The sequence below is a fragment of the Phalangium opilio genome, unplaced genomic scaffold (assembly GCF_054372755.1).
Source record: "Phalangium opilio isolate 3A_F unplaced genomic scaffold, DU_Popi_V2 ptg000100l_1, whole genome shotgun sequence".
Taxonomy (NCBI): domain Eukaryota; kingdom Metazoa; phylum Arthropoda; class Arachnida; order Opiliones; family Phalangiidae; genus Phalangium; species Phalangium opilio.
Window position 1 is genome coordinate 625,624 of NW_028324203.1, and position 23,988 is coordinate 649,611.

Here is a 23,988-nt window from a genome sequence, read left to right on the forward strand (position 1 = left end):
CTAGACCAACGGACCATGTGTGTCAGAGACATGCTCAGCTCTAGGCCTAACCTGTAGATAGTTGAATTTAAATAGTCACTAAGTTACTTCTTCAAAAACTCGGGTCCGTCCGGGATTTGAACCCGGGACCACTCGCACCCAAAGCGAGTATCATACCCCTAGACCAACGGACCATGCGTATCAGAGACATGCTCAACTCATAGGACTAACCTGTATTTAGTTGCATTTAAATAGTCACTAAATTACTTCTTCAAAAACTCGGGTCCGACCGGGATTTGAACCCGGGACCACTCGCACCCTAAGCGAGTATCATACCCCTAGACCAACGGACCGTGCGTTTCAGAGCCATGCTCAACTCATAGGACTAACCTGTATTTAGTTGCATTTAAATGTCACTAAAATACTTCTTGAAAAACTCGGGTCGGTCCGGTATTTGAACCCGGGACCACTCGCACCCAAAGCGAGTATCAAACCCCTAGACCAACGGATCATGCGTATTATAAACATGCTCAATACATAGGCCTAACCTGTAGTTAGTTGCATTTAAATAGTCACTAAATTACTTCTTCAAAAACTCGGGTCCGTCCGGGATTAGAACCCGGGACCACTGGCCCCCTAAGCGAGTATCACACCCCTAGACCAACGGACCATGTGTGTCAGAGACATAATCAGCTCTAGGCCTAACCTGTAGATAGTTGAATTTAAATAGTCACTAAGTTACTTCTTCAAAAACTCGGGTCCGTCCGGGATTTGAACCCGGGACCACTCGCACCCAAAGCGAGTATCATACCCCTAGACCAACGGACCACGCGTATCAGAGACATGCTCAACTCATAGGCCTAACTTGTAGCTAGTTGCATTTAAATAGTCACTAAATTACTTCTTCAAAAACTCGGGTCCGTCAGGGATTTGAACCCGGGACCACTCGCACCCAAAGCGAGTACCAAACCCCTAGACCAACGGACCATGCGTATCAGAGACATGCTCAACTCATAGGACTAACCTGTATTTAGTTGCATTTAAATAGTCACTAAATTACTTCTCCAAAAACTCGGGTCCGACCGGGATTTGAACCCGGGACCACTCGCACCCTAAGCGAGTATCATACCCCTAGACCAACGGACCGTGCGTTTCAGAGCCATGCTCAACTCATAGGACTAACCTGTATTTAGTTGCATTTAAATGTCACTAAAATACTTCTTGAAAAACTCGAGTCCGTCCGGGATTTGAACCCGGGACCACTCGCTCCCAAAGCGAGTATCATACCCCTAGACCAACGGACCATGCGTATCAGAGACATGCTCAACTCATAGGCCTAACCTGTAGTTAGTTGCATTTAAATAGTCACTGAATTACTTCTTCAAAAACTTGGGTCCGTCCAGGATTTGAACCCGGGACCACTCGCACCCTAAGCGAGTATCATACCCCTAGACCAACGGACCATGCGTGTCCGAGCCATGCTCAACTCATAGGACTAACCTGTATTTAGTTGCATTTAAATAGTCACTAAATTACTTCTTCAAAAACTCGGGTCCGTCCGGGATTAGAACGCGGGACCACTCGCACCCTAAGCGAGTATCATACCCCTAGACCAGCGGACCATGCGTATCAGAGCCATGCTCAACTCATAGACCTAACCAGTATTTAGTTGCATTTAAATGTCACTAAAATACTTCTTGAAAAACTCGGGTCGGTCCGGTATTTGAACCCGGGACCACTCGCACCCAAAGCGAGTATCAAACCCCTAGACCAACGGATCATGCGTATTATAAACATGCTCAATACATAGGCCTAACCTGTAGTTAGTTGCATTTAAATAGTCACTAAATTACTTCTTCAAAAACTCGGGTCCGTCCGGGATTAGAACCCGGGACCACTCGCACCCTAAGCGAGTATCATACCCCTAGACCAGCGGACCATGCGTATCAGAGCCATGCTCAACTCATAGACCTAACCTGTATTTAGTTGCATTTAAATGTCACTAAAATTCTTCTTGAGAAACTCGGGTCCGTCTGGGATTTGAACCCGGGACCACTAGCACCCTAAGCGAGTATCATACCCCTAGACCAACGGACCATGCGTATCAGAGACATGCTCAACTCATAGACCTAACCTGTATTTAGTTGCATTTAAATGTCACTAAAATTCTTCTTGAGAAACTCGGGTCCGTCTGGGATTTGAACCCGGGACCACTAGCACCCTAAGCGAGTATCATACCCCTAGACCAACGTACCATGCGTATCAGAGACATGCTCAACTCATAGGACTAACCTGTATTTAGTTGCATTTAAATAGTCACTAAATTACTTCTTCAAAAACTCGGGTCCGTCCGGGATTAGAACGCGGGACCACTCGCACCCTAAGCGAGTATCATACCCCTAGACCAGCGGACCATGCGTATCAGAGCCATGCTCAACTCATAGACCTAACCTGTATTTAGTTGCATTTAAATGTCACTAAAATTCTTCTTGAGAAACTCCGGTCCGTCTGGGATTTGAACCCGGGACCACTCGCACCCTAAGCGAGTATCATATCCCTAGACCAACGGACCATGCGTATCAGAGGCATGCTCAACTCATAGGACTAACCTGTATTTAGTTGCATTTAAATGTCACTAAAATAATTCTTGAAAAACTCGGGTCGGTCCGGGATTTGAACCCGGGACCACTCGAACCCAAAGCGAGTATCAAACCCCTAGACCAACGGATCATGCGTATTATAAACATGCTCAATACATAGGCCTAACCTGTAGTTAGTTGCATTTAAATAGTCACTAAATTACTTCTTCAAAAACTCGGGTCCGTCCGGGATTAGAACGCGGGACCACTCGCACCCTAAGCGAGTATCATACCCCTAGACCAGCGGACCGTGCGTATCAGAGCCATGCTCAACTCATAGGACTAACCTGTATTTAGTTGCATTTAAATGTCACTAAAATACTTCTTGAAAAACTCGGGTCCGTCCGGGATTTGAACCCGGGACCACTCGCACCCAAAGCGAGTATCATACCCCTAGACCAATGGACCATGCGTATCAGAAACATGCTCAACTCATAGGCCTAACCTGTAGCTAGTTGCATTTAAATAGTCACTAAATTACTTCTTCAAAAACTCGGGTCCGTCCGGGATTTGAACCCGGGACCACTCGCACCCAAAGCGAGTATCATACCCCTAGACCAACGGACCATGCGTATCAGAGACATGCTCAACTCATATGCCTAACCTGTAGTTAGTTGCATTTAAATAGTCACTGAATTACTTCTTCAAAAACTTGGGTCCGTCCAGGATTTGAACCCGGGACCACTCGCACCCTAAGCGAGTATCATACCCCTAGACCAACGGACCATGCGTATCCGAGCCATGCTCAACTCATAGGACTAACCTGTATTTAGTTGCATTTAAATAGTCACTAAATTACTTCTTCAAAAACTCGGGTCCGTCCGGGATTAGAACGCGGGACCACTCGCACCCTAAGCGAGTATCATACCCCTAGACCAGCGGACCATGCGTATCAGAGCCATGCTCAACTCATAGACCTAACCTGTATTTAGTTGCATTTAAATGTCACTAAAATACTTCTTGAAAAACTCTGGTCGGTCCGGTATTTGAACCCGGGACCACTCGCACCCAAAGCGAGTATCAAACCCCTAGACCAACGGATCATGCGTATTATAAACATGCTCAATACATAGGCCTAACCTGTAGTTAGTTGCATTTAAATAGTCACTAAATTACTTCTTCAAAAACTCGGGTCCGTCCGGGATTAGAACCCGGGACCACTCGCACCCTAAGCGAGTATCATACCCCTAGACCAGCGGACCATGCGTATCAGAGCCATGCTCAACTCATAGACCTAACCTGTATTTAGTTGCATTTAAATGTCACTAAAATTCTTCTTGAGAAACTCGGGTCCGTCTGGGATTTGAACCCGGGACCACTAGCACCCTAAGCGAGTATCACACCCCTAGACCAACGGACCATGTGTGTCAGAGACATAATCAGCTCTAGGCCTAACCTGTAGATAGTTGAATTTAAATAGTCACTAAGTTACTTCTTCAAAAACTCGGGTCCGTCCGGGATTTGAACCCGGGACCACTCGCACCCAAAGCGAGTATCATACCCCTAGACCAACGGACCATGCGTATCAGAGACATGCTCAACTCATAGGACTAACCTGTATTTAGTTGCATTTAAATAGTCACTAAATTACTTCTTCAAAAACTCGGGTCCGACCGGGATTTGAACCCGGGACCACTCGCACCCTAAGCGAGTATCATACCCCTAGACCAACGGACCGTGCGTTTCAGAGCCATGCTCAACTCATAGGACTAACCTGTATTTAGTTGCATTTAAATGTTACTAAAATACTTCTTGAAAAACTCGAGTCCGTCCGGGATTTGAACCCGGGACCACTCGCTCCCAAAGCGAGTATCATACCCCTAGACCAACGGACCATGCGTATCAGAGACATGCTCAACTCATAGGCCTAACCTGTAGTTAGTTGCATTTAAATAGTCACTAAATTACTTCTTCAAAAACTCGGGTCCGTCCGGGATTTGAACCCGGGACCACTCGCACCCTAAGCGCGTATCATACCCCTAGACCAACGGACCGTGCGTATCAGAGCCATGCTCAACTCATAGGACTAACCTGTATTTTGTTGCATTTAAATGTCACTAAAATACTTCTTGAAAAACTCGGGTCCGTCCGGGATTTGAACCCGGGACCACTCGCACCCAAAGCGAGTATCATACCCCTAGACCAACGGACCATGCATAGCAGAGACATGCTCAACTCATAGGCCTAACCTGTAGCCAATGTCATTTAAATAGTCACTAAATTACTTCTTCAAAAACTCGGGTCCGTCCGGGATTTGAACCCGAGACCACTCGCACCCAAAGCGAGTATCATACCCCTTGAACAACGGACAATGCGTATCAGAGACATGCTCAACTCATAGGCCTAACCTGTAACTAGTTGCATTTAAATAGTCACTAAATTACTTCTCCAAAAACTCGGGTCCGTCCAGGATTTGAACCCAGGACCACTCGCACCCAAAGCGAGTATCATACCCCTAGACCAACGGACCATGCGTATCAGAGACATGCTCAACTCATAGGCCTAACCTGTAGCCAATGTCATTTAAATAGTCACTAAATTACTTCTTCAAAAACTCGGGTCCGTCCGGGATTTGAACCCGGGACCACTCGCACCCAAAGCGAGTATCATACCCCTTGAACAACGGACCATGCGTATCAGAGACATGCTCAACTCCTAGGCCTAACCTGTAGCTAGTTGCATTTAAATAGTCACTAAATTACTTCTTCAAAAACTCGGGTCCGTCCGGGATTTGAACCCGGGACCACTCGCACCCTAAGCGAGTATCATACCCCTAGACCAACGGACCATGCGTATCCGAGCCATGCTCAACTCATAGGACTAACCTGTATTTAGTTGCATTTAAATAGTCACTAAATTACTTCTTCAAAAACTCGGGTCCGTCCGGGATTAGAACGCGGGACCACTCGCACCCTAAGCGAGTATCATACCCCTAGACCAGCGGACCATGCGTATCAGAGCCATGCTCAACTCATAGACCTAACCTGTATTTAGTTGCATTTAAATGTCACTAAAATACTTCTTGAAAAACTCGGGTCGGTCCGGTATTTGAACCCGGGACCACTCGCACCCAAAGCGAGTATCAAACCCCTAGACCAACGGATCATGCGTATTATAAACATGCTCAATACATAGGCCTAACCTGTAGTTAGTTGCATTTAAATAGTCACTAAATTACTTCTTCAAAAACTCGGGTCCGTCCGGGATTAGAACCCGGGACCACTCGCACCCTAAGCGAGTATCATACCCCTAGACCAGCGGACCATGCGTATCAGAGCCATGCTCAACTCATAGACCTAACCTGTATTTAGTTGCATTTAAATGTCACTAAAATTCTTCTTGAGAAACTCGGGTCCGTCCGGGATTTGAACCCGGGACCACTAGCACCCTAAGCGAGTATCACACCCCTAGACCAACGGACCATGTGTGTCAGAGACATAATCAGCTCTAGGCCTAACCTGTAGATAGTTGAATTTAAATAGTCACTAAGTTACTTCTTCAAAAACTCGGGTCCGTCCGGGATTTGAACCCGGGACCACTCGCACCCAAAGAGAGTATCATACCCCTTGAACAACGGACCATGCGTATCAGAGACATGCTCAACTCCTAGGCCTAACCTGTAGCTAGTTGCATTTAAATAGTCACTAAATTACTTCTTCAAAAACTCGGGTCCGTCCGGGACTAGAACCCGGGACCACTCGCACCCTAAGCGAGTATCATACCCCTAGACCAGCGAACCATGCGTATCAGAGCCATGCTCAACTCATAGACCTAACCTGTATTTAGTTGCATTTAAATGTCACTAAAATTCTTCTTGAGAAACTCGGGTCCGTCTGGGATTTGAACCCGGGACCACTAGCACCCTAAGCGAGTATCACACCCCTAGACCAACGGACCATGTGTGTCAGAGACATGCTCAACTCATAGGCCTAACCTGTAGATAGTTGAATTTAAATAGTCACTAAGTTACTTCTTCAAAAACTCGGGTCCGTCCGGGATTTGAACCCGCGACCACTCGCACCCAAAGCGAGTATCATACCCCTAGACCAACGGACCATGCGTATCAGAGACATGCTCAACTCATATGCCTAACCTGTAGTTAGTTGCATTTAAATGTCACTAAAATACTTCTTGAAAAACTCGGGTCCGTCCGGGATTTGAACCCGGGACCACTCGCACCCAAAGCGAGCATCATATCCCTAGACCAACGGACCATGCGTATCAGAGACATGCTCAACTCGTAGGCCTAACCTGTAGCCAATGTCATTTAAATAGTCACTAAATTACTTCATCAAAAACTCGGGTCCGTCCGGGATTTGAACCCGGGACCAGTAGCACCCTAAGCGTGTATCACACCCCTAGACCAACGGACCATGTGTGTCAGAGACATGCTCAACTCATAGGCCTAACCTGTAGATAGTTGAATTTAAATAGTCACTAAGTTACATCTTCAAAAACTCGGGTCCGTTCGGGATTTGAACTCGGGACCACTCGCACCCAAAGCGAGTATCAAACCCCTAGACCAACGGATCATGCGTATCTTAAACATTCTCAATACATAGGCCTTACCCGTAATTAGTTGCATTTAAATAGTCACTAAATTACTTCTTGAAAAACTCGGGTCCGTCCGGGATTTGAACCTGGGACCACTCGCACCCAAAGCGAGTATCATACCCCTATACCAACGGACCATGCGTATCAGAGACATGCTCAACTCATAGGCCTAACTTGTAGCTAGTTGCATTTAAATAGTCACTAAATTACTTCTTCAAAAACTCGGGTCCGTCCAGGATTTGAACCCGGGACCACTCGCACCCTACGCGAGTATCATACCCCTAGACCAACGGACCATGCGTATCAGAGACATGCTCAACTCATAGGCCTAACCTGTAGCCAATGTCATTTAAATAGTCACTAAATTACCTCTCCAGAAACTCGGGTCCGTCCGGGATTTGAACTCGGGACCACTCGCACCCAAAGCGAGTATCAAACCCCTAGACCAACGGATCATGCGTATCATAAACATGCTCAATACATAGGCCTTACCTGTAGTTATTTGAATTTAAATAGTCACTAAATTATTTCTTCAAAAACTCGGGTCCGTCCGGGATTTGAACCCAGGACCACTCGCACCCAAAGCGAGTATCATACCCCTAGACCAACGGACCATGCGTATCAGAGATATGCTCAACTCATAGGCCTAACCTGTAGTTAGTTGCATTTAAATAATCACTAAATTGCTTCTTCAAAAACTCGGGTCCGTCCGGGATTTGAACCCGGGACCACTCGCACCGAAAGCGAGTATCAAACCCCTAGACCAACGGATCATGCGTATCAGAGACATGCTCAACTCCTAGGCCTAACCTGTAGCTAGTTGCATTTAAATAGTCACTAAATTACTTCTTCAAAAACTCGGGTCCGTCCGGGATTTGAACCCGGGACCACTCGCACCCTAAGCGAGTATCATACCCCTAGACCAACGGACCATGCGTATCAGAGCCATGCTCAACTCATGGGACTAACCTGTATTTAGTTGCATTTAAATGTCACTAAAATACTTCTTGAAAAACTCGGGTCCGTCCGGCATTTGAACCCGGGACCACTCGCACCCTAAGCGAGTATCATACCCCTAGACCAATGGACCATGCGTATCAGAGACATGCTCAACTCATAGGCCTAACCTGTAGCTAGTTGCATTTAAATAGTCACTAAATTACTTCTCCAAAAACTCGGGTCCGTCCAGGATTTGAACCCGGGACCACTCGCACCCAAAGCGAGTATCATACCCCTAGACCAACGGACCATGCGTATCAGAGACATGCTCAACTCATAGGCCTAACCTGTAGCCAATGTCATTTAAATAGTCACTAAATTACTTCTTCAAAAACTCGGGTCCGTCCGGGATTTGAACCCGGGACCACTCGCACCCAAAGCGAGTATCACACCCCTTGAACAACGGACCATGCGTATCAGAGACATGCTCAACTCCTAGGCCTAACCTGTAGCTAGTTGCATTTAAATAGTCACTAAATTACTTCTTCAAAAACTCGGGTCCGTCCGGGATTTGAACCCGGGACCACTCGCACCCTAAGCGAGTATCATACCCCTAGACCAACGGACCGTGCGTTTCAGAGCCATGCTCAACTCATAGGACTAACCTGTATTTAGTTGCATTTAAATGTCACTAAAATACTTCTTGAAAAACTCGAGTCCGTCCGGGATTTGAACCCGGGACCCCTCGCTCCCAAAGCGAGTATCACACCCCTAGACCAACGGACCATGCGTATCAGAGACATGCTCAACTCATAGGCCTAACCTGTAGTTAGTTGCATTTAAATAGTCACTAAATTACTTCTTCAAAAACTCGGGTCCGTCCGGGATTTGAACCCGGGACCACTCGCACCCAAAGCGAGTATCATACCCCTTGAACAACGGACCATGCGTATCAGAGACATGCTCAACTCCTAGGCCTAACCTGTAGCTAGTTGCATTTAAATAGTCACTAAATTACTTCTTCAAAAACTCGGTTCCGTCCGGGATTTGAACCCGGGACCACTCGCACCCTAAGCGAGTATCATACCCCTAGACCAACGGACCATGCGTATCAGAGCCATGCTCAACTCATAGGACTAACCTGTATTTAGTCGCATTTAAATGTCACTAAAATACTTCTTGAAAAACTCGGGTCCGACCGGGATTTGAACCCGGGACCACTCGCACCCTAAGCGAGTATCATACCCCTAGACCAACGGACCGTGCGTATCAGAGCCATGCTCAACTCATAGGACTAACCTGTATTTTGTTGCATTTAAATGTCACTAAAATACTTCTTGAAAAACTCGGGTCCGTCCGGGATTTGAACCCGGGACCACTCGCACCCAAAGCGAGTATCATACCCCTAGACCAATGGACCATGCGTATCAGAGACATGCTCAAGTCCTAGGCCTAACCTGTAGCTAGTTGCATTTAAATAGTCACTAAATTACTTCTTCAAAAACTCGGGTCCGTCCGGGATTTGAACCCGGGACCACTCGCACCCTAAGCGAGTATCATACCCCTAGACCAACGGACCATGCGTATCAGAGGCATGCTCAACTCATAGGCCTAACCTGTAGCCAATGTCATTTAAATAGTCACTAAATTACTTCTTCAAAAACTCGGGTCTGTCCGGGATTTGAACCCGGGACCACTCGCACCCAAAGCGAGTATCATACCCCTTGAACAACGAACCATGCGTATCAGAGACATGCTCAACTCATAGACCTAACCTGTAGCTAGTTGCATTTAAATAGTCACTAAATTACTTCTCCAAAAACTCGGGTCCGTCCAGGATTTGAACCCGGGACCACTCGCACCCAAAGCGAGTATCATACCCCTAGACCAACGGACCATGCGTATCAGAGACATGCTCAACTCATAGGCCTAACCTGTAGCCAATGTCATTTAAATAGTCACTAAATTACTTCTTCAAAAACTCGGGTCTGTCCGGGATTTGAACCCGGGACCACTCGCACCCAAAGCGAGTATCATACCCCTTGAACAACGAACCATGCGTATCAGAGACATGCTCAACTCATAGACCTAACCTGTAGCTAGTTGCATTTAAATAGTCACTAAATTACTTCTCCAAAAACTCGGGTCCGTCCAGGATTTAAACCCGAGACCACTCGCACCCAAAGCGAGTATCATACCCCTAGACCAACGGACCATGCGCATCAGAGACATGCTCAACTCATAGGCCTAACCTGTAGCCAATGTCATTTAAATAGTCACTAAATTACTTCTTCAAAAACTCGGGTCCGTCCGGGATTTGAACCCGGGACCACTCGCACCCAAAGCGAGTATCACACCCCTTGAACAACGGACCATGCGTATCAGAGACATGCTCAACTCCTAGGCCTAACCTGTAGCTAGTTGCATTTAAATAGTCACTAAATTACTTCTTCAAAAACTCGGGTCCGTCCGGGATTTGAACCCGGGACCACTCGCACCCAAAGCGAGTATCATACCCCTTGAACAACGGACCATGCGTATCAGAGACATGCTCAACTCCTAGGCCTAACCTGTAGCTAGTTGCATTTAAATAGTCACTAAATTACTTCTTCAAAAACTCGGTTCCGTCCGGGATTTGAACCCGGGACCACTCGCACCCTAAGCGAGTATCATACCCCTAGACCAACGGACCATGCGTATCAGAGCCATGCACAACTCATAGGACTAACCTGTATTTAGTTGCATTTAAATGTCACTAAAATACTTCTTGAAAAACTCGGGTCCGTCCGGGATTTGAACCCGGGACCACTCGCACCCAAAGCGAGTATCATACCCCTAGACCAACGGACCATGCGTATCAGAGCCATGCTCAACTCATAGGACTAACCTGTATTTAGTTGCATTTAAATGTCACTAAAATACTTCTTGAAAAACTCGGGTCCGTCCGTGATTTGAACCCGGGACCCCTCGCTCCCAAAGCGAGTATCATACCCCTAGACCAACGGACCATGCGTATCAGAGACATGCTCAACTCATAGGCCTAACCTGTAGTTAGTTGCATTTAAATAGTCACTAAATTACTTCTTCAAAAACTCGGGTCCGTCCGGGATTTGAACCCGGGACCACTCGCACCCAAAGCGAGTATCATACCCCTTGAACAACGGACCATGCGTATCAGAGACATGCTCAACTCCTAGGCCTAACCTGTAGCTAGTTGCATTTAAATAGTCACTAAATTACTTCTTCAAAAACTCGGTTCCGTCCGGGATTTGAACCCGGGACCACTCGCACCCAAAGCGAGTATCATACCCCTAGACCAACGGACCATGCGTATCAGAGACATGCTCAACTCATAGGCCTAACCTGTAGCCAATGTCATTTAAATAGTCACTAAATTACTTCTTCAAAAACTCGGGTCTGTCCGGGATTTGAACCCGGGACCACTCGCACCCAAAGCGAGTATCATACCCCTTGAACAACGAACCATGCGTATCAGAGACATGCTCAACTCATAGACCTAACCTGTAGCTAGTTGCATTTAAATAGTCACTAAATTACTTCTCCAAAAACTCGGGTCCGTCCAGGATTTGAACCCGGGACCACTCGCACCCAAAGCGAGTATCATACCCCTAGACCAACGGACCATGCGTATCAGAGACATGCTCAACTCATAGGCCTAACCTGTAGCCAATGTCATTTAAATAGTCACTAAATTACTTCTTCAAAAACTCGGGTCTGTCCGGGATTTGAACCCGGGACCACTCGCACCCAAAGCGAGTATCATACCCCTTGAACAACGAACCATGCGTATCAGAGACATGCTCAACTCATAGACCTAACCTGTAGCTAGTTGCATTTAAATAGTCACTAAATTACTTCTCCAAAAACTCGGGTCCGTCCAGGATTTAAACCCGGGACCACTCGCACCCAAAGCGAGTATCATACCCCTAGACCAACGGACCATGCGCATCAGAGACATGCTCAACTCATAGGCCTAACCTGTAGCCAATGTCATTTAAATAGTCACTAAATTACTTCTTCAAAAACTCGGGTCCGTCCGGGATTTGAACCCGGGACCACTCGCACCCAAAGCGAGTATCACACCCCTTGAACAACGGACCATGCGTATCAGAGACATGCTCAACTCCTAGGCCTAACCTGTAGCTAGTTGCATTTAAATAGTCACTAAATTACTTCTTCAAAAACTCGGGTCCGTCCGGGATTTGAACCCGGGACCACTCGCACCCAAAGCGAGTATCATACCCCTTGAACAACGGACCATGCGTATCAGAGACATGCTCAACTCCTAGGCCTAACCTGTAGCTAGTTGCATTTAAATAGTCACTAAATTACTTCTTCAAAAACTCGGTTTCGTCCGGGATTTGAACCCGGGACCACTCGCACCCTAAGCGAGTATCATACCCCTAGACCAACGGACCATGCGTATCAGAGCCATGCTCAACTCATAGGATTAACCTGTATTTAGTTGCATTTAAATGTCACTAAAATACTTCTTGAAAAACTCGGGTCCGTCCGTGATTTGAACCCGGGACCCCTCGCTCCCAAAGCGAGTATCATACCCCTAGACCAACGGACCATGCGTATCAGAGACATGCTCAACTCATAGGCCTAACCTGTAGTTAGTTGCATTTAAATAGTCACTAAATTACTTCTTCAAAAACTCGGGTCCGTCCGGGATTTGAACCCGGGACCACTCGCACCCAAAGCGAGTATCATACCCCTTGAACAACGGACCATGCGTATCAGAGACATGCTCAACTCCTAGGCCTAACCTGTAGCTAGTTGCATTTAAATAGTCACTAAATTACTTCTTCAAAAACTCGGTTCCGTCCGGGATTTGAACCCGGGACCACTCGCACCCTAAGCGAGTATCATACCCCTAGACCAACGGACCATGCGTATCAGAGCCATGCTCAACTCATAGGACTAACCTGTATTTAGTTGCATTTAAATGTCACTAAAATACTTCTTGAAAAACTCGAGTCCGTCCGGGATTTGAACCCGGGACCCCTCGCTCCCAAAGCGTGTATCATACCCCTAGACCAACGGACCATGCGTATCAGAGACATGCTCAACTCATAGGCCTAACCTGTAGTTAGTTGCATTTAAATAGTCACTAAATTACTTCTTCAAAAACTCGGGTCCGTCCGGGATTTGAACCCGGGACCACTCGCACCCACAGCGAGTATCATACCCCTTGAACAACGGACCATGCGTATCAGAGACATGCTCAACTCCTAGGCCTAACCTGTAGCTAGTTGCATTTAAATAGTCACTAAATTACTTCTTCAAAAACTCGGTTCCGTCCGGGATTTGAACCCGGGACCACTCGCACCCTAAGCGAGTATCATACCCCTAGACCAACGGACCATGCGTATCAGAGCCATGCTCAACTCATAGGACTAACCTGTATTTAGTTGCATTTAAATGTCACTAAAATACTTCTTGAAAAACTCGGGTCCGTCCGGGATTTGAACCCGGGACCACTCGCACCCAAAGCGAGTATCATACCCCTAGACCAATGGACCATGCGTATCAGAGACATGCTCAACTCATAGGCCTAACCTGTAGCTAGTTGCATTTAAATAGTCACTAAATTACTTCTCCAAAAAACTCGGGTCCGTCCAGGATTTGATCCCGGGACCACTCGCACCCAAAGCGAGTATCATACCCCTAGACCAACGGACCATGCGTATCAGAGACATGCTCAACTCATAGGCCTAACCTGTAGCCAATGTCATTTAAATAGTCACTAAATTACTTCTTCAAAAACTCGGGTCCGTCCGGGATTTGAACCCGGGACCACTCGCACCCAAAGCGAGTATCATACCCCTTGAACAACGGACCATGCGTATCAGAGACATGCTCAACTCCTAGGCCTAACCTGTAGCTAGTTGCATTTAAATAGTCACTAAATTACTTCTTAAAAAACTCGGTTCCGTCCGGGATTTGAACCCGGGACCACTCGCACCCAAAGCGAGTATCATACCCCTTGAACAACGGACCATGCGTATCAGAGACATGCTCAACTCCTAGGCCTAACCTGTAGCTAGTTGCATTTAAATAGTCACTAAATTACTTCTTCAAAAACTCGGTTCCGTCCGGGATTTGAACCCGGGACCACTCGCACCCTAAGCGAGTATCATACCCCTAGACCAACGGACCATGCGTATCAGAGCCATGCTCAACTCATAGGACTAACCTGTATTTAGTTGCATTTAAATGTCACTAAAATACTTCTTGAAAAACTCGGGTCCGTCCGGGATTTGAACCCGGGACCCCTCGCTCCCAAAGCGAGTATCATACCCCTAGACCAACGGACCATGCGTATCAGAGACATGCTCAACTCATAGGCCTAACCTGTAGCTAGTTGCATTTAAATAGTCACTAAATTACTTCTTCAAAAACTCGGGTCCGTCCTTGATTTGAACCCGGGACCACTCGCACCCAAAGCGAGTATCATACCCCTTGAACAACGGACCATGCGTATCAGAGACATGCTCAACTCCTAGGCCTAACCTGTAGCTAGTTGCATTTAAATAGTCACTAAATTACTTCTTCAAGAACTCGGTTCCGTCCGGGATTTGAACCCGGGACCACTCGCACCCAAAGCGAGTATCATACCCCTAGACCAACGGACCATGCGTATCAGAGACATGCTCAACTCATAGGCCTAACCTGTAGCCAATGTCATTTAAATAGTCACTAAATTACTTCTTCAAAAACTCGGGTCTGTCCGGGATTTGAACCCGGGACCACTCGCACCCAAAGCGAGTATCATACCCCTTGAACAACGAACCATGCGTATCAGAGACATGCTCAACTCATAGACCTAACCTGTAGCTAGTTGCATTTAAATAGTCACTAAATTACTTCTCCAAAAACTCGGGTCCGTCCAGGATTTGAACCCGGGACCACTCGCACCCAAAGCGAGTATCATACCCCTAGACCAACGGACCATGCGTATCAGAGACATGCTCAACTCATAGGCCTAACCTGTAGCCAATGTCATTTAAATAGTCACTAAATTACTTCTTCAAAAACTCGGGTCTGTCCGGGATTTGAACCCGGGACCACTCGCACCCAAAGCGAGTATCATACCCCTTGAACAACGAACCATGCGTATCAGAGACATGCTCAACTCATAGACCTAACCTGTAGCTAGTTGCATTTAAATAGTCACTAAATTACTTCTCCAAAAACTCGGGTCCGTCCAGGATTTAAACCCGGGACCACTCGCACCCAAAGCGAGTATCATACCCCTAGACCAACGGACCATGCGCATCAGAGACATGCTTAACTCATAGGCCTAACCTGTAGCCAATGTCATTTAAATAGTCACTAAATTACTTCTTCAAAAACTCGGGTCCGTCCGGGATTTGAACCCGGGACCACTCGCACCCAAAGCGAGTATCACACCCCTTGAACAACGGACCATGCGTATCAGAGACATGCTCAACTCCTAGGCCTAACCTGTAGCTAGTTGCATTTAAATAGTCACTAAATTACTTCTTCAAAAACTCGGGTCCGTCCGGGATTTGAACCCGGGACCACTCGCACCCAAAGCGAGTATCATACCCCTTGAACAACGGACCATGCGTATCAGAGACATGCTCAACTCCTAGGCCTAACCTGTAGCTAGTTGCATTTAAATAGTCACTAAATTACTTCTTCAAAAACTCGGTTTCGTCCGGGATTTGAACCCGGGACCACTCGCACCCTAAGCGAGTATCATACCCCTAGACCAACGGACCATGCGTATCAGAGCCATGCTCAACTCATAGGACTAACCTGTATTTAGTTGCATTTAAATGTCACTAAAATACTTCTTGAAAAACTCGGGTCCGTCCGTGATTTGAACCCGGGACCCCTCGCTCCCAAAGCGAGTATCATACCCCTAGACCAACGGACCATGCGTATCAGAGACATGCTCAACTCATAGGCCTAACCTGTAGTTAGTTGCATTTAAATAGTCACTAAATTACTTCTTCAAAAACTCGGGTCCGTCCGGGATTTGAACCCGGGACCACTCGCACCCAAAGCGAGTATCATACCCCTTGAACAACGGACCATGCGTATCAGAGACATGCTCAACTCCTAGGCCTAACCTGTAGCTAGTTGCATTTAAATAGTCACTAAATTACTTCTTCAAAAACTCGGTTCCGTCCGGGATTTGAACCCGGGACCACTCGCACCCTAAGCGAGTATCATACCCCTAGACCAACGGACCATGCGTATCAGAGCCATGCTCAACTCATAGGACTAACCTGTATTTAGTTGCATTTAAATGTCACTAAAATACTTCTTGAAAAACTCGAGTCCGTCCGGGATTTGAACCCGGGACCCCTCGCTCCCAAAGCGAGTATCATACCCCTAGACCAACGGACCATGCGTATCAGAGACATGCTCAACTCATAGGCCTAACCTGTAGTTAGTTGCATTTAAATAGTCACTAAATTACTTCTTCAAAAACTCGGGTCCGTCCGGGATTTGAACCCGGGACCACTCGCACCCACAGCGAGTATCATACCCCTTGAACAACGGACCATGCGTATCAGAGACATGCTCAACTCCTAGGCCTAACCTGTAGCTAGTTGCATTTAAATAGTCACTAAATTACTTCTTCAAAAACTCGGTTCCGTCCGGGATTTGAACCCGGGACCACTCGCACCCTAAGCGAGTATCATACCCCTAGACCAACGGACCATGCGTATCAGAGCCATGCTCAACTCATAGGACTAACCTGTATTTAGTTGCATTTAAATGTCACTAAAATACTTCTTGAAAAACTCGGGTCCGTCCGGGATTTGAACCCGGGACCACTCGCACCCAAAGCGAGTATCATACCCCTAGACCAATGGACCATGCGTATCAGAGACATGCTCAACTCATAGGCCTAACCTGTAGCTAGTTGCATTTAAATAGTCACTAAATTACTTCTCCAAAAACTCGGGTCCGTCCAGGATTTGATCCCGGGACCACTCGCACCCAAAGCGAGTATCATACCCCTAGACCAACGGACCATGCGTATCAGAGACATGCTCAACTCATAGGCCTAACCTGTAGCCAATGTCATTTAAATAGTCACTAAATTACTTCTTCAAAAACTCGGGTCCGTCCGGGATTTGAACCCGGGACCACTCGCACCCAAAGCGAGTATCATACCCCTTGAACAACGGACCATGCGTATCAGAGACATGCTCAACTCCTAGGCCTAACCTGTAGCTAGTTGCATTTAAATAGTCACTAAATTACTTCTTCAAAAACTCGGTTCCGTCCGGGATTTGAACCCGGGACCACTCGCACCCAAAGCGAGTATCATACCCCTTGAACAACGGACCATGCGTATCAGAGACATGCTCAACTCCTAGGCCTAACCTGTAGCTAGTTGCATTTAAATAGTCACTAAATTACTTCTTCAAAAACTCGGTTCCGTCCGGGATTTGAACCCGGGACCACTCGCACCCTAAGCGAGTATCATACCCCTAGACCAACGGACCATGCGTATCAGAGCCATGCTCAACTCATAGGACTAACCTGTATTTAGTTGCATTTAAATGTCACTAAAATACTTCTTGAAAAACTCGGGTCCGTCCGGGATTTGAACCCGGGACCCCTCGCTCCCAAAGCGAGTATCATACCCCTAGACCAACGGACCATGCGTATCAGAGACATGCTCAACTCATAGGCCTAACCTGTAGTTAGTTGCATTTAAATAGTCACTAAATTACTTCTTCAAAAACTCGGGTCCGTCCGGGATTTGAACCCGGGACCACTCGCACCCAAAGCGAGTATCATACCCCTTGAACAACGGACCATGCGTATCAGAGACATGCTCAACTCCTAGGCCTAACCTGTAGCTAGTTGCATTTAAATAGTCACTAAATTACTTCTTCAAAAACTCGGTTCCGTCCGGGATTTGAACCCGGGACCACTCGCACCCTAAGCGAGTATCATACCCCTAGACCAACGGACCATGCGTATCAGAGCCATGCTCAACTCATAGGACTAACCTGTATTTAGTTGCATTTAAATGTCACTAAAATACTTCTTGAAAAACTCGGGTCCGTCCGGGATTTGAACCCGGGACCACTCGCACCCTAAGCGAGTATCATACCCCTAGACCAACGGACCGTGCGTTTCAGAGCCATGCTCAACTCATAGGACTAACCTGTATTTAGTTGCATTTAAATGTCACTAAAATACTTCTTGAAAAACTCGAGTCCGTCCGGGATTTGAACCCGGGACCCCTCGCTCCCAAAGCGAGTATCATACCCCTAGACCAACGGACCATGCGTATCAGAGACATGCTCAACTCATAGGCCTAACCTGTAGTTAGTTGCATTTAAATAGTCACTAAATTACTTCTTCAAAAACTCGGGTCCGTCCGGGATTTGAACCCGGGACCACTCGCACCCAAAGCGAGTATCATACCCCTTGAGCAACGGACCATGCGTATCAGAGACATGCTCAACTCCTAGGCCTAACCTGTAGCTAGTTGCATTTAAATAGTCACTAAATTACTTCTTCAAAAACTCGGTTCCGTCCGGGATTTGAACCCGGGACCACTCGCACCCTAAGCGAGTATCATACCCCTAGACCAACGGACCATGCGTATCAGAGCCATGCTCAACTCATAGGACTAACCTGTATTTAGTTGCATTTAAATGTCACTAAAATACTTCTTGAAAAACTCGGGTCCGTCCGGGATTTGAACCCGGGACCCCTCGCTCCCAAAGCGAGTATCATACCCCTAGACCAACGGACCATGCGTATCAGAGTCATACTCAACTCATAGGCCTAACCTGTAGTTAGTTGCATTTAAATAGTCACTAAATTACTTCTTCAAAAACTCGGGTCCGTCCGGGATTTGAACCCGGGACCACTCGCACCCAAAGCGAGTATCATACCCCTTGAACAACGGACCATGCGTATCAGAGACATGCTCAACTCCTAGGCCTAACCTGTAGCTAGTTGCATTTAAATAGTCACTAAATTACTTCTTCAAAAACTCGGTTCCGTCCGGGATTTGAACCCGGGACCACTCGCACCCTAAGCGAGTATCATACCCCTAGACCAACGGACCATGCGTATCAGAGCCATGCTCAACTCATAGGACTAACCTGTATTTAGTTGCATTTAAATGTCACTAAAATACTTCTTGAAAAACTCGGGTCCGTCCGGGATTTGAACCCGGGACCACTCGCACCCTAAGCGAGTATCATACCCCTAGACCAACGGACCGTGCGTTTCAGAGCCATGCTCAACTCATAGGACTAACCTGTATTTAGTTGCATTTAAATGTCACTAAAATACTTCTTGAAAAACTCGAGTCCGTCCGGGATTTGAACCCGGGACCCCTCGCTCCCAAAGCGAGTATCATACCCCTAGACCAACGGACCATGCGTATCAGAGACATGCTCAACTCATAGGCCTAACCTGTAGTTAGTTGCATTTAAATAGTCACTAAATTACTTCTTCAAAAACTCGGGTCCGTCCGGGATTTGAACCCGGGACCACTCGCACCCAAAGCGAGTATCATACCCCTTGAACAACGGACCATGCGTATCAGAGACATGCTCAACTCCTAGGCCTAACCTGTAGCTAGTTGCATTTAAATAGTCACTAAATTACTTCTTCAAAAACTCGGTTCCGTCCGGGATTTGAACCCGGGACCACTCGCACCCTAAGCGAGTATCATACCCCTAGACCAACGGACCATGCGTATCAGAGCCATGCTCAACTCATAGGACTAACCTGTATTTAGTTGCATTTAAATGTCACTAAAATACTTCTTGAAAAACTCGGGTCCGTCCGGGATTTGAACCCGGGACCACTCGCACCCTAAGCGAGTATCATACCCCTAGACCAACGGACCGTGCGTTTCAGAGCCATGCTCAACTCATAGGACTAACCTGTATTTAGTTGCATTTAAATGTCACTAAAATACTTCTTGAAAAACTCGAGTCCGTCCGGGATTTGAACCCGGGACCCCTCGCTCCCAAAGCGAGTATCATACCCCTAGACCAACGGACCATGCGTATCAGAGACATGCTCAACTCATAGGCCTAACCTGTAGTTAGTTGCATTTAAATAGTCACTAAATTACTTCTTCAAAAACTCGGGTCCGTCCGGGATTTGAACCCGGGACCACTCGCACCCAAAGCGAGTATCATACCCCTTGAACAACGGACCATGCGTATCAGAGACATGCTCAACTCCTAGGCCTAACCTGTAGCTAGTTGCATTTAAATAGTCACTAAATTACTTCTTCAAAAACTCGGTTCCGTCCGGGATTTGAACCCGGGACCACTCGCACCCTAAGCGAGTATCATACCCCTAGACCAACGGACCATGCGTATCAGAGCCATGCTCAACTCATAGGACTAACCTGTATTTAGTTGCATTTAAATGTCACTAAAATACTTCTTGAAAAACTCGGGTCCGTCCGGGATTTGAACCTGGGACCACTCGCACCCAAAGCGAGTATCATACCCCTAGACCAATGGACCATGCGTATCAGAGACATGCTCAACTCATAGGCCTAACCTGTAGCTAGTTGCATTTAAATAGTCACTAAATTACTTCTCCAAAAACTCGGGTCCGTCCAGGATTTGATCCCGGGACCACTCGCACCTAAAGCGAGTATCATACCCCTAGACCAACGGACCATGCGTATCAGAGACATGCTCAACTCATAGGCCTAACCTGTAGCCAATGTCATTTAAATAGTCACTAAATTACTTCTTCAAAAACTCGGGTCCGTCCGGGATTTGAACCCGGGACCACTCGCACCCAAAGCGAGTATCATACCCCTTGAACAACGGACCATGCGTATCAGAGACATGCTCAACTCCTAGGCCTAACCTGTAGCTAGTTGCATTTAAATAGTCACTAAATTACTTCTTCAAAAACTCGGTTAAGTCCGGGATTTGAACCCGGGACCACTCGCACCCTAAGCGAGTATCACACCCCTAGACCAACGGACCATGCGTATCAGAGCCATGCTCAACTCATAGGACTAACCTGTATTTAGTTGCATTTAAATGTCACTAAAATACTTCTTGAAAAACTCGGGTCCGTCCGGGATTTGAACCCGGGACCACTCGCACCCTAAGCGAGTATCATACCCCTAGACCAACGGACCGTGCGTATCAGAGCCATGCTCAACTCATAGGACTAACCTGTATTTTGTTGCATTTAAATGTCACTAAAATACTTCTTGAAAAACTCGGGTCCGTCCGGGATTTGAACCCGGGACCACTCGCACCCAAAGCGAGTATCATACCCCTAGACCAATGGACCATGCGTATCAGAGACATGCTCAACTCATAGGCCTAACCTGTAGCTAGTTGCATTTAAATAGTCACTAAATTACTTCTCCAAAAACTCGGGTCCGTCCAGGATTTGATCCCGAGACCACTCGCACCCAAAGCGAGTATCATACCCCTAGACCAACGGACCATGCGTATCAGAGACATGCTCAACTCATAGGCCTAACCTGTAGCCAATGTCATTTAAATAGTCACTAAATTACTTCTTCAAAAACTCGGGTCCGTCCGGGATTTGAACCCGGGACCACTCGCACCCTAAGCGAGTATCATACCCCTAGACCAACGGACCGTGCGTTTCAGAGCCATGCTCAACTCATAGGACTAACCTGTATTTAGTTGCATTTAAATGTCACTAAAATACTTCTTGAAAAACTCGAGTCCGTCCGGGATTTGAACCCGGGACCCCTCGCTCCCAAAGCGAGTATCATACCCCTAGACCAACGGACCATGCGTATCAGAGACATGCTCAACTCATAGGCCTAACCTGTAGTTAGTTGCATTTAAATAGTCACTAAATTACTTCTTCAAAAACTCGGGTCCGTCCGGGATTTGAACCCGGGACCACTCGCACCCAAAGCGAGTATCATACCCCTTGAACAACGGACCATGCGTATCAGAGACATGCTCAACTCCTAGGCCTAACCTGTAGCTAGTTGCATTTAAATAGTCACTAAATTACTTCTTCAAAAACTCGGTTCCGTCCGGGATTTGAACCCGGGACCACTCGCACCCTAAGCGAGTATCATACCCCTAGACCAACGGACCGTGCGTTTCAGAGCCATGCTCAACTCATAGGACTAACCTGTATTTAGTTGCATTTAAATGTCACTAAAATACTTCTTGAAAAACTCGGGTCCGTCCGGGATTTGAACCCGGGACCACTCGCACCCTAAGCGAGTATCATACCCCTAGACCAACGGACCGTGCGTTTCAGAGCCATGCTCAACTCATAGGACTAACCTGTATTTAGTTGCATTTAAATGTCACTAAAATACTTCTTGAAAAACTCGAGTCCGTCCGGGATTTGAACCCGGGACCCCTCGCTCCCAAAGCGAGTATCATACCCCTAGACCAACGGACCATGCGTATCAGAGACATGCTCAACTCATAGGCCTAACCTGTAGTTAGTTGCATTTAAATAGTCACTAAATTACTTCTTCAAAAACTCGGGTCCGTCCGGGATTTGAACCCGGGACCACTCGCACCCAAAGCGAGTATCATACCCCTTGAACAACGGACCATGCGTATCAGAGACATGCTCAACTCCTAGGCCTAACCTGTAGCTAGTTGCATTTAAATAGTCACTAAATTACTTCTTCAAAAACTCGGTTCCGTCCGGGATTTGAACCCGGGACCACTCGCACCCTAAGCGAGTATCATACCCCTAGACCAACGGACCATGCGTATCAGAGCCATGCTCAACTCATAGGACTAACCTGTATTTAGTTGCATTTAAATGTCACTAAAATACTTCTTGAAAAACTCGGGTCCGTCCGGGATTTGAACCCGGGACCACTCGCACCCAAAGCGAGTATCATACCCCTAGACCAATGGACCATGCGTATCAGAGACATGCTCAACTCATAGGCCTAACCTGTAGCTAGTTGCATTTAAATAGTCACTAAATTACTTCTCCAAAAACTCGGGTCCGTCCAGGATTTGATCCCGGGACCACTCGCACCCAAAGCGAGTATCATACCCCTAGACCAACGGACCATGCGTATCAGAGACATGCTCAACTCATAGGCCTAACCTGTAGCCAATGTCATTTAAATAGTCACTAAATTACTTCTTCAAAAACTCGGGTCCGTCCGGGATTTGAACCCGGGACCACTCGCACCCAAAGCGAGTATCATACCCCTTGAACAACGGACCATGCGTATCAGAGACATGCTCAACTCCTAGGCCTAACCTGTAGCTAGTTGCATTTAAATAGTCACTAAATTACTTCTTCAAAAACTCGGTTCCGTCCGGGATTTGAACCCGGGACCACTCGCACCCTAAGCGAGTATCATACCCCTAGACCAACGGACCATGCGTATCAGAGCCATGCTCAACTCATAGGACTAACCTGTATTTAGTTGCATTTAAATGTCACTAAAATACTTCTTGAAAAACTCGGGTCCGTCCGGGATTTGAACCCGGGACCACTCGCACCCTAAGCGAGTATCATACCCCTAGACCAACGGACCGTGCGTATCAGAGCCATGCTCAACTCATAGGACTAACCTGTATTTTGTTGCATTTAAATGTCACTAAAATACTTCTTGAAAAACTCGGGTCCGTCCGGGATTTGAACCCGGGACCACTCGCACCCAAAGCGAGTATCATACCCCTAGACCAATGGACCATGCGTATCAGAGACATGCTCAACTCATAGGCCTAACCTGTAAATAGTTGCATTTAAATAGTCACTAAATTACTTCTCCAAAAACTCGGGTCCGTCCAGGATTTGATCCCGAGACCACTCGCACCCAAAGCGAGTATCATACCCCTAGACCAACGGACCATGCGTATCAGAG

The 23,988-nt window shown here is 46.9% G+C and overlaps 71 non-coding genes across 71 annotated transcripts; all 71 read right to left on the reverse strand.

Annotated features, from left to right (window-relative positions):
- Positions 1-101: 101 nt before the first annotated feature.
- On the reverse strand, positions 102-173 carry TRNAP-UGG (transfer RNA proline (anticodon UGG)). Its single transcript has one exon. It is a non-coding gene; the product is annotated as a tRNA-Pro (tRNA).
- An 87-nt stretch (positions 174-260) lies between these two features.
- On the reverse strand, positions 261-332 carry TRNAP-AGG (transfer RNA proline (anticodon AGG)). Its single transcript has one exon. It is a non-coding gene; the product is annotated as a tRNA-Pro (tRNA).
- Positions 333-735: 403 nt separating this feature from the next.
- On the reverse strand, positions 736-807 carry TRNAP-UGG (transfer RNA proline (anticodon UGG)). The gene has a single exon. It is a non-coding gene; the product is annotated as a tRNA-Pro (tRNA).
- Positions 808-1,053: 246 nt separating this feature from the next.
- TRNAP-AGG (transfer RNA proline (anticodon AGG)) lies at positions 1,054-1,125 on the reverse strand. The gene has a single exon. It is a non-coding gene; the product is annotated as a tRNA-Pro (tRNA).
- An 86-nt stretch (positions 1,126-1,211) lies between these two features.
- Positions 1,212-1,283, reverse strand: TRNAP-UGG (transfer RNA proline (anticodon UGG)). Its single transcript has one exon. It is a non-coding gene; the product is annotated as a tRNA-Pro (tRNA).
- An 87-nt stretch (positions 1,284-1,370) lies between these two features.
- Positions 1,371-1,442, reverse strand: TRNAP-AGG (transfer RNA proline (anticodon AGG)). Its single transcript has one exon. It is a non-coding gene; the product is annotated as a tRNA-Pro (tRNA).
- A 404-nt stretch (positions 1,443-1,846) lies between these two features.
- On the reverse strand, positions 1,847-1,918 carry TRNAP-AGG (transfer RNA proline (anticodon AGG)). The gene has a single exon. It is a non-coding gene; the product is annotated as a tRNA-Pro (tRNA).
- A 561-nt stretch (positions 1,919-2,479) lies between these two features.
- On the reverse strand, positions 2,480-2,551 carry TRNAP-AGG (transfer RNA proline (anticodon AGG)). Its single transcript has one exon. It is a non-coding gene; the product is annotated as a tRNA-Pro (tRNA).
- A 562-nt stretch (positions 2,552-3,113) lies between these two features.
- Positions 3,114-3,185, reverse strand: TRNAP-UGG (transfer RNA proline (anticodon UGG)). Its single transcript has one exon. It is a non-coding gene; the product is annotated as a tRNA-Pro (tRNA).
- Positions 3,186-3,272: 87 nt separating this feature from the next.
- On the reverse strand, positions 3,273-3,344 carry TRNAP-AGG (transfer RNA proline (anticodon AGG)). The gene has a single exon. It is a non-coding gene; the product is annotated as a tRNA-Pro (tRNA).
- Positions 3,345-3,748: 404 nt separating this feature from the next.
- TRNAP-AGG (transfer RNA proline (anticodon AGG)) lies at positions 3,749-3,820 on the reverse strand. Its single transcript has one exon. It is a non-coding gene; the product is annotated as a tRNA-Pro (tRNA).
- A 244-nt stretch (positions 3,821-4,064) lies between these two features.
- TRNAP-UGG (transfer RNA proline (anticodon UGG)) lies at positions 4,065-4,136 on the reverse strand. Its single transcript has one exon. It is a non-coding gene; the product is annotated as a tRNA-Pro (tRNA).
- An 87-nt stretch (positions 4,137-4,223) lies between these two features.
- Positions 4,224-4,295, reverse strand: TRNAP-AGG (transfer RNA proline (anticodon AGG)). The gene has a single exon. It is a non-coding gene; the product is annotated as a tRNA-Pro (tRNA).
- An 86-nt stretch (positions 4,296-4,381) lies between these two features.
- On the reverse strand, positions 4,382-4,453 carry TRNAP-UGG (transfer RNA proline (anticodon UGG)). The gene has a single exon. It is a non-coding gene; the product is annotated as a tRNA-Pro (tRNA).
- Positions 4,454-4,540: 87 nt separating this feature from the next.
- On the reverse strand, positions 4,541-4,612 carry TRNAP-AGG (transfer RNA proline (anticodon AGG)). The gene has a single exon. It is a non-coding gene; the product is annotated as a tRNA-Pro (tRNA).
- Positions 4,613-4,698: 86 nt separating this feature from the next.
- TRNAP-UGG (transfer RNA proline (anticodon UGG)) lies at positions 4,699-4,770 on the reverse strand. Its single transcript has one exon. It is a non-coding gene; the product is annotated as a tRNA-Pro (tRNA).
- A 564-nt stretch (positions 4,771-5,334) lies between these two features.
- TRNAP-AGG (transfer RNA proline (anticodon AGG)) lies at positions 5,335-5,406 on the reverse strand. The gene has a single exon. It is a non-coding gene; the product is annotated as a tRNA-Pro (tRNA).
- A 404-nt stretch (positions 5,407-5,810) lies between these two features.
- TRNAP-AGG (transfer RNA proline (anticodon AGG)) lies at positions 5,811-5,882 on the reverse strand. The gene has a single exon. It is a non-coding gene; the product is annotated as a tRNA-Pro (tRNA).
- An 878-nt stretch (positions 5,883-6,760) lies between these two features.
- On the reverse strand, positions 6,761-6,832 carry TRNAP-UGG (transfer RNA proline (anticodon UGG)). Its single transcript has one exon. It is a non-coding gene; the product is annotated as a tRNA-Pro (tRNA).
- A 564-nt stretch (positions 6,833-7,396) lies between these two features.
- On the reverse strand, positions 7,397-7,468 carry TRNAP-AGG (transfer RNA proline (anticodon AGG)). Its single transcript has one exon. It is a non-coding gene; the product is annotated as a tRNA-Pro (tRNA).
- Positions 7,469-7,714: 246 nt separating this feature from the next.
- Positions 7,715-7,786, reverse strand: TRNAP-UGG (transfer RNA proline (anticodon UGG)). The gene has a single exon. It is a non-coding gene; the product is annotated as a tRNA-Pro (tRNA).
- Positions 7,787-7,872: 86 nt separating this feature from the next.
- TRNAR-UCG (transfer RNA arginine (anticodon UCG)) lies at positions 7,873-7,945 on the reverse strand. The gene has a single exon. It is a non-coding gene; the product is annotated as a tRNA-Arg (tRNA).
- An 87-nt stretch (positions 7,946-8,032) lies between these two features.
- Positions 8,033-8,104, reverse strand: TRNAP-AGG (transfer RNA proline (anticodon AGG)). Its single transcript has one exon. It is a non-coding gene; the product is annotated as a tRNA-Pro (tRNA).
- A 245-nt stretch (positions 8,105-8,349) lies between these two features.
- TRNAP-UGG (transfer RNA proline (anticodon UGG)) lies at positions 8,350-8,421 on the reverse strand. The gene has a single exon. It is a non-coding gene; the product is annotated as a tRNA-Pro (tRNA).
- A 246-nt stretch (positions 8,422-8,667) lies between these two features.
- TRNAP-AGG (transfer RNA proline (anticodon AGG)) lies at positions 8,668-8,739 on the reverse strand. The gene has a single exon. It is a non-coding gene; the product is annotated as a tRNA-Pro (tRNA).
- Positions 8,740-9,142: 403 nt separating this feature from the next.
- Positions 9,143-9,215, reverse strand: TRNAP-AGG (transfer RNA proline (anticodon AGG)). Its single transcript has one exon. It is a non-coding gene; the product is annotated as a tRNA-Pro (tRNA).
- Positions 9,216-9,301: 86 nt separating this feature from the next.
- TRNAP-AGG (transfer RNA proline (anticodon AGG)) lies at positions 9,302-9,373 on the reverse strand. Its single transcript has one exon. It is a non-coding gene; the product is annotated as a tRNA-Pro (tRNA).
- A 245-nt stretch (positions 9,374-9,618) lies between these two features.
- TRNAP-AGG (transfer RNA proline (anticodon AGG)) lies at positions 9,619-9,690 on the reverse strand. The gene has a single exon. It is a non-coding gene; the product is annotated as a tRNA-Pro (tRNA).
- A 246-nt stretch (positions 9,691-9,936) lies between these two features.
- TRNAP-UGG (transfer RNA proline (anticodon UGG)) lies at positions 9,937-10,008 on the reverse strand. Its single transcript has one exon. It is a non-coding gene; the product is annotated as a tRNA-Pro (tRNA).
- A 722-nt stretch (positions 10,009-10,730) lies between these two features.
- Positions 10,731-10,803, reverse strand: TRNAP-AGG (transfer RNA proline (anticodon AGG)). The gene has a single exon. It is a non-coding gene; the product is annotated as a tRNA-Pro (tRNA).
- An 86-nt stretch (positions 10,804-10,889) lies between these two features.
- On the reverse strand, positions 10,890-10,961 carry TRNAP-UGG (transfer RNA proline (anticodon UGG)). The gene has a single exon. It is a non-coding gene; the product is annotated as a tRNA-Pro (tRNA).
- An 86-nt stretch (positions 10,962-11,047) lies between these two features.
- Positions 11,048-11,119, reverse strand: TRNAP-UGG (transfer RNA proline (anticodon UGG)). Its single transcript has one exon. It is a non-coding gene; the product is annotated as a tRNA-Pro (tRNA).
- A 245-nt stretch (positions 11,120-11,364) lies between these two features.
- TRNAP-UGG (transfer RNA proline (anticodon UGG)) lies at positions 11,365-11,437 on the reverse strand. The gene has a single exon. It is a non-coding gene; the product is annotated as a tRNA-Pro (tRNA).
- Positions 11,438-11,683: 246 nt separating this feature from the next.
- TRNAP-UGG (transfer RNA proline (anticodon UGG)) lies at positions 11,684-11,755 on the reverse strand. The gene has a single exon. It is a non-coding gene; the product is annotated as a tRNA-Pro (tRNA).
- A 722-nt stretch (positions 11,756-12,477) lies between these two features.
- Positions 12,478-12,550, reverse strand: TRNAP-AGG (transfer RNA proline (anticodon AGG)). The gene has a single exon. It is a non-coding gene; the product is annotated as a tRNA-Pro (tRNA).
- An 86-nt stretch (positions 12,551-12,636) lies between these two features.
- TRNAP-UGG (transfer RNA proline (anticodon UGG)) lies at positions 12,637-12,708 on the reverse strand. The gene has a single exon. It is a non-coding gene; the product is annotated as a tRNA-Pro (tRNA).
- Positions 12,709-12,953: 245 nt separating this feature from the next.
- On the reverse strand, positions 12,954-13,026 carry TRNAP-AGG (transfer RNA proline (anticodon AGG)). The gene has a single exon. It is a non-coding gene; the product is annotated as a tRNA-Pro (tRNA).
- Positions 13,027-13,429: 403 nt separating this feature from the next.
- Positions 13,430-13,502, reverse strand: TRNAP-AGG (transfer RNA proline (anticodon AGG)). Its single transcript has one exon. It is a non-coding gene; the product is annotated as a tRNA-Pro (tRNA).
- Positions 13,503-14,224: 722 nt separating this feature from the next.
- Positions 14,225-14,297, reverse strand: TRNAP-AGG (transfer RNA proline (anticodon AGG)). The gene has a single exon. It is a non-coding gene; the product is annotated as a tRNA-Pro (tRNA).
- An 86-nt stretch (positions 14,298-14,383) lies between these two features.
- TRNAP-UGG (transfer RNA proline (anticodon UGG)) lies at positions 14,384-14,455 on the reverse strand. The gene has a single exon. It is a non-coding gene; the product is annotated as a tRNA-Pro (tRNA).
- A 245-nt stretch (positions 14,456-14,700) lies between these two features.
- Positions 14,701-14,773, reverse strand: TRNAP-UGG (transfer RNA proline (anticodon UGG)). Its single transcript has one exon. It is a non-coding gene; the product is annotated as a tRNA-Pro (tRNA).
- Positions 14,774-15,019: 246 nt separating this feature from the next.
- Positions 15,020-15,091, reverse strand: TRNAP-UGG (transfer RNA proline (anticodon UGG)). The gene has a single exon. It is a non-coding gene; the product is annotated as a tRNA-Pro (tRNA).
- Positions 15,092-15,813: 722 nt separating this feature from the next.
- TRNAP-AGG (transfer RNA proline (anticodon AGG)) lies at positions 15,814-15,886 on the reverse strand. Its single transcript has one exon. It is a non-coding gene; the product is annotated as a tRNA-Pro (tRNA).
- Positions 15,887-15,972: 86 nt separating this feature from the next.
- Positions 15,973-16,044, reverse strand: TRNAP-UGG (transfer RNA proline (anticodon UGG)). Its single transcript has one exon. It is a non-coding gene; the product is annotated as a tRNA-Pro (tRNA).
- Positions 16,045-16,289: 245 nt separating this feature from the next.
- On the reverse strand, positions 16,290-16,362 carry TRNAP-AGG (transfer RNA proline (anticodon AGG)). Its single transcript has one exon. It is a non-coding gene; the product is annotated as a tRNA-Pro (tRNA).
- Positions 16,363-16,448: 86 nt separating this feature from the next.
- On the reverse strand, positions 16,449-16,520 carry TRNAP-UGG (transfer RNA proline (anticodon UGG)). The gene has a single exon. It is a non-coding gene; the product is annotated as a tRNA-Pro (tRNA).
- Positions 16,521-16,765: 245 nt separating this feature from the next.
- On the reverse strand, positions 16,766-16,838 carry TRNAP-AGG (transfer RNA proline (anticodon AGG)). The gene has a single exon. It is a non-coding gene; the product is annotated as a tRNA-Pro (tRNA).
- A 721-nt stretch (positions 16,839-17,559) lies between these two features.
- Positions 17,560-17,632, reverse strand: TRNAP-AGG (transfer RNA proline (anticodon AGG)). The gene has a single exon. It is a non-coding gene; the product is annotated as a tRNA-Pro (tRNA).
- Positions 17,633-17,718: 86 nt separating this feature from the next.
- Positions 17,719-17,790, reverse strand: TRNAP-UGG (transfer RNA proline (anticodon UGG)). The gene has a single exon. It is a non-coding gene; the product is annotated as a tRNA-Pro (tRNA).
- A 245-nt stretch (positions 17,791-18,035) lies between these two features.
- On the reverse strand, positions 18,036-18,108 carry TRNAP-AGG (transfer RNA proline (anticodon AGG)). Its single transcript has one exon. It is a non-coding gene; the product is annotated as a tRNA-Pro (tRNA).
- An 86-nt stretch (positions 18,109-18,194) lies between these two features.
- On the reverse strand, positions 18,195-18,266 carry TRNAP-AGG (transfer RNA proline (anticodon AGG)). The gene has a single exon. It is a non-coding gene; the product is annotated as a tRNA-Pro (tRNA).
- An 86-nt stretch (positions 18,267-18,352) lies between these two features.
- Positions 18,353-18,424, reverse strand: TRNAP-UGG (transfer RNA proline (anticodon UGG)). The gene has a single exon. It is a non-coding gene; the product is annotated as a tRNA-Pro (tRNA).
- Positions 18,425-18,669: 245 nt separating this feature from the next.
- TRNAP-AGG (transfer RNA proline (anticodon AGG)) lies at positions 18,670-18,742 on the reverse strand. Its single transcript has one exon. It is a non-coding gene; the product is annotated as a tRNA-Pro (tRNA).
- An 86-nt stretch (positions 18,743-18,828) lies between these two features.
- On the reverse strand, positions 18,829-18,900 carry TRNAP-UGG (transfer RNA proline (anticodon UGG)). The gene has a single exon. It is a non-coding gene; the product is annotated as a tRNA-Pro (tRNA).
- Positions 18,901-19,145: 245 nt separating this feature from the next.
- TRNAP-AGG (transfer RNA proline (anticodon AGG)) lies at positions 19,146-19,218 on the reverse strand. The gene has a single exon. It is a non-coding gene; the product is annotated as a tRNA-Pro (tRNA).
- An 86-nt stretch (positions 19,219-19,304) lies between these two features.
- On the reverse strand, positions 19,305-19,376 carry TRNAP-AGG (transfer RNA proline (anticodon AGG)). Its single transcript has one exon. It is a non-coding gene; the product is annotated as a tRNA-Pro (tRNA).
- An 86-nt stretch (positions 19,377-19,462) lies between these two features.
- TRNAP-UGG (transfer RNA proline (anticodon UGG)) lies at positions 19,463-19,534 on the reverse strand. The gene has a single exon. It is a non-coding gene; the product is annotated as a tRNA-Pro (tRNA).
- A 245-nt stretch (positions 19,535-19,779) lies between these two features.
- On the reverse strand, positions 19,780-19,852 carry TRNAP-AGG (transfer RNA proline (anticodon AGG)). Its single transcript has one exon. It is a non-coding gene; the product is annotated as a tRNA-Pro (tRNA).
- Positions 19,853-19,938: 86 nt separating this feature from the next.
- On the reverse strand, positions 19,939-20,010 carry TRNAP-AGG (transfer RNA proline (anticodon AGG)). Its single transcript has one exon. It is a non-coding gene; the product is annotated as a tRNA-Pro (tRNA).
- Positions 20,011-20,096: 86 nt separating this feature from the next.
- Positions 20,097-20,168, reverse strand: TRNAP-UGG (transfer RNA proline (anticodon UGG)). Its single transcript has one exon. It is a non-coding gene; the product is annotated as a tRNA-Pro (tRNA).
- A 245-nt stretch (positions 20,169-20,413) lies between these two features.
- On the reverse strand, positions 20,414-20,486 carry TRNAP-AGG (transfer RNA proline (anticodon AGG)). The gene has a single exon. It is a non-coding gene; the product is annotated as a tRNA-Pro (tRNA).
- Positions 20,487-20,731: 245 nt separating this feature from the next.
- On the reverse strand, positions 20,732-20,803 carry TRNAL-UAG (transfer RNA leucine (anticodon UAG)). The gene has a single exon. It is a non-coding gene; the product is annotated as a tRNA-Leu (tRNA).
- A 404-nt stretch (positions 20,804-21,207) lies between these two features.
- On the reverse strand, positions 21,208-21,279 carry TRNAP-AGG (transfer RNA proline (anticodon AGG)). The gene has a single exon. It is a non-coding gene; the product is annotated as a tRNA-Pro (tRNA).
- A 404-nt stretch (positions 21,280-21,683) lies between these two features.
- On the reverse strand, positions 21,684-21,755 carry TRNAP-AGG (transfer RNA proline (anticodon AGG)). The gene has a single exon. It is a non-coding gene; the product is annotated as a tRNA-Pro (tRNA).
- Positions 21,756-21,841: 86 nt separating this feature from the next.
- On the reverse strand, positions 21,842-21,913 carry TRNAP-UGG (transfer RNA proline (anticodon UGG)). Its single transcript has one exon. It is a non-coding gene; the product is annotated as a tRNA-Pro (tRNA).
- Positions 21,914-22,158: 245 nt separating this feature from the next.
- Positions 22,159-22,231, reverse strand: TRNAP-AGG (transfer RNA proline (anticodon AGG)). The gene has a single exon. It is a non-coding gene; the product is annotated as a tRNA-Pro (tRNA).
- Positions 22,232-22,317: 86 nt separating this feature from the next.
- On the reverse strand, positions 22,318-22,389 carry TRNAP-AGG (transfer RNA proline (anticodon AGG)). The gene has a single exon. It is a non-coding gene; the product is annotated as a tRNA-Pro (tRNA).
- Positions 22,390-22,475: 86 nt separating this feature from the next.
- Positions 22,476-22,547, reverse strand: TRNAP-UGG (transfer RNA proline (anticodon UGG)). Its single transcript has one exon. It is a non-coding gene; the product is annotated as a tRNA-Pro (tRNA).
- Positions 22,548-22,792: 245 nt separating this feature from the next.
- Positions 22,793-22,865, reverse strand: TRNAP-AGG (transfer RNA proline (anticodon AGG)). The gene has a single exon. It is a non-coding gene; the product is annotated as a tRNA-Pro (tRNA).
- A 562-nt stretch (positions 22,866-23,427) lies between these two features.
- On the reverse strand, positions 23,428-23,500 carry TRNAP-AGG (transfer RNA proline (anticodon AGG)). The gene has a single exon. It is a non-coding gene; the product is annotated as a tRNA-Pro (tRNA).
- An 86-nt stretch (positions 23,501-23,586) lies between these two features.
- TRNAP-AGG (transfer RNA proline (anticodon AGG)) lies at positions 23,587-23,658 on the reverse strand. The gene has a single exon. It is a non-coding gene; the product is annotated as a tRNA-Pro (tRNA).
- Between the last annotated feature and the right edge of the window lie 330 nt (positions 23,659-23,988).